General features: G+C 47.8%; 1 long non-coding RNA gene across 1 annotated transcript in view; it reads right to left on the minus strand.

Annotated features, from left to right (window-relative positions):
* Window positions 1-1,406: 1,406 nt before the first annotated feature.
* LOC311328198 overlaps window positions 1,407-2,500 on the minus strand; it is a 1,245-nt gene continuing 151 nt past the window's right edge. The window contains exons 2-4 of the long non-coding RNA XR_014631183.1: window positions 2,278-2,396; window positions 2,104-2,160; window positions 1,407-1,983 (exon numbers count right to left, since the gene is read on the minus strand). This is a non-coding gene — a long non-coding RNA (uncharacterized lncRNA). The remainder of the gene's footprint in view (window positions 1,984-2,103; window positions 2,161-2,277; window positions 2,397-2,500) is intronic.

Here is a 2,500-nt window from a genome sequence, read left to right on the forward strand (position 1 = left end):
CCTTAGTAGTACAGTAGTGGTGATGATTTGTTGAATTTGCTGTATGGTAAATGGGTGGAGACAGGTAGGACTACAGATTAGAATAAAAGTTCTTAACACATAGAGGGAAGTTGGAATTTTAACGGACAGCCGACCTGATTAAATGGAGTTCCCCAGCACTGCCTCAGGACGCCAGAAAATTGAAGGAGACTGAATTTTTGCCTTTTTAACAGCTGAGCAAGTTTTGGGTTGAGATGCTATGACCTCGATGCCTGCATGGTAGAGGGGTATCAGACCGCCAGCCTGGGCGTCCTGGGGCACGTCTGATACTGGGCACAGCCCTCTGGAACCAGGGAGAGCAGAAGCAGAAGTCTGTTTCCCCTGTGAGCAAAGACATATTACCGAACGGGCCTACCAGGCCCAGGGGCCCAAGAGCTCAGGGGGCCCTTTGCATTTCTTGTATCTTTAAAGGGCTTAGCCATTCATGTCAATAACACATCCCCAAAAATCCTGCTGAAAAACTGAAGCCACAAATCAGAAGAAAGAAACCATCATGATACGTTTTAAGTGAGTGTTTATCTATAGAACTTTAGATGGGCTGAGTACTCATGGGCCCTTCAATTATTTTGGGAGAAATCCAAAAACCAAGTCCTCCGCACAGAGTTGAGGTCCCTCGAGTCAAAGCCGAGCTGGGTGAAGCTTCTTTTAGTGTGAGTTTTCGATAAATGACGTGGGTGGGGGGCCCTTTAAGTGTCTGTGCCCAGGGGCCCATCATTTCATAATCCGTCTATGCCTGTGGGCGTGAGGAGCTACTAGCTGAAATCATGTTGAGCACTCGAGCAAACTGCATCAGATAGAAGGATGACCCCTGCCACTCATCATGAGACTAGACGCTGTAAGAAAAATGCACAATACCTCTTCTAAGTTACCCATTCCCAAGCATATTATCTCAAGCTTGTAGTAGACAATCATAGCAGCTTATCAAACTACAGTGCGGCTGGTGGAGTCCAGTGCTCCCTGTAGGAGTTAGGTGTTGAAGGTTTGTAGCCACAACAAAATGCGCTATATAAATAAAGTTTGACTTGACTAAAGATCAGCTTTTACTGTCAGAAATGTTCATGTAATGTGTTCCAGTGATGATGACAATAATATTTTTTATTGTTATTATTCATAATAACAACAATAAATAATAATAAGTCTTAAGAACACTATATAGAGAAAATCAACACAGCCCTGTACGAATATGATCAGGTCCCACCTGTCTCATCTCTGAGTGAGTATGTTCTGAACTATAACAATGAAAAGTCATAAAATGGAATGCGGTTGCCTTTTATTTCATGCGTTCAACTGCAGTAAATGCAACAAGGTTTAATGTTTCCCTAATAGCAGGACCCGGAGAGAGGGCCATGCAGAATACTGCACCTGAAGTAAATAGCTGCCAATGAGGACAGTAACACAGAACACTGCTGTAATAATAGACATGTTGAGACACAAAAATAAAAAAATAAAAGTCCCACAAGGAGAGACAACACAGTCAGCTCTCCTGTCCCCGCTATCAAACACGTCCGCTCAGGAGTCCGTTTTGTCTCCTCATCGCATAGTCTCTCTTGCACAACCGTGAACCTGGTTCTGAATCTCTGTGTGTTGTAATTTGTACGAGTGATGAGTGTGTATGTGTATGTCGGCTTTTAACATGTGGAAACTGAATTGCCCCTCGGGGATAAATAAAGTATTCTGTATCTGTTTTATGAGAGGAGGGGGAGGAGAGTTCGGAGATGATGATGATGATGCCGATGATGATGATGATGAGGAGACGGAGGGGGAGGGAGACGGCGAGGAGGCGGGGCTGGGGGTCTCATCCCCGCAGGGGGAGCTGGGGGCAGTTCTCATCAGCCTCCTCCATGTGGACGATGGCGGAGACGGTGAAGGAGCGGCGCTTGTAGCAGGGTCAGGTCGGGGACGTAGTTGACCTGCAGGGTGTGGGTGGGACTGGGATGTTCTTGGCTGTGGGGGGAGAGGAAGAGAAGAGTAGACAGGTCAATAAACCAGCCTTAGATTAGGTACAATAAACCTCATCTGATCCGGTCTGTGTTGTGTGTGTGTGTGTGCACGCGCTCTGCTCACCTGTCCGTTCTTGCTGCATAGCTGGCCATGGCAGAGCACGCCCTGGATGATGACGATCTGGACACACACACACACACACACACACACAGAGGGATGCGGTTATAGACCGCGGCGTGGATTAAGTATTACTGTTAAGGACACAGCTCTGCAGTGTGTGTGTGCGTGTGAGCTCACCGCTTGCTCCAGGCCGGCCACGTCGGAGGATCTCACGCAGCAACAGTGTGTACTTGACCAGGCGCGAGCGTGGGATGTCCAGGAAGCTCCACAGGTCTGAAGTGCTGCTGGCATTTTCCCTGAGCGGAGAGAGGCAGGGGGTCAGACAGTCAGTGGCGCACAGGCTCACTGGGTCAGACAGGGTGACACTGTAGGTAACGTTAGCCATTTCTTAGAGATTGTT

Source organism: Borostomias antarcticus, assembly GCF_949987555.1.
Source record: "Borostomias antarcticus genome assembly, contig: scaffold_66, whole genome shotgun sequence".
Lineage (NCBI taxonomy): Eukaryota > Metazoa > Chordata > Actinopteri > Stomiiformes > Stomiidae > Borostomias > Borostomias antarcticus.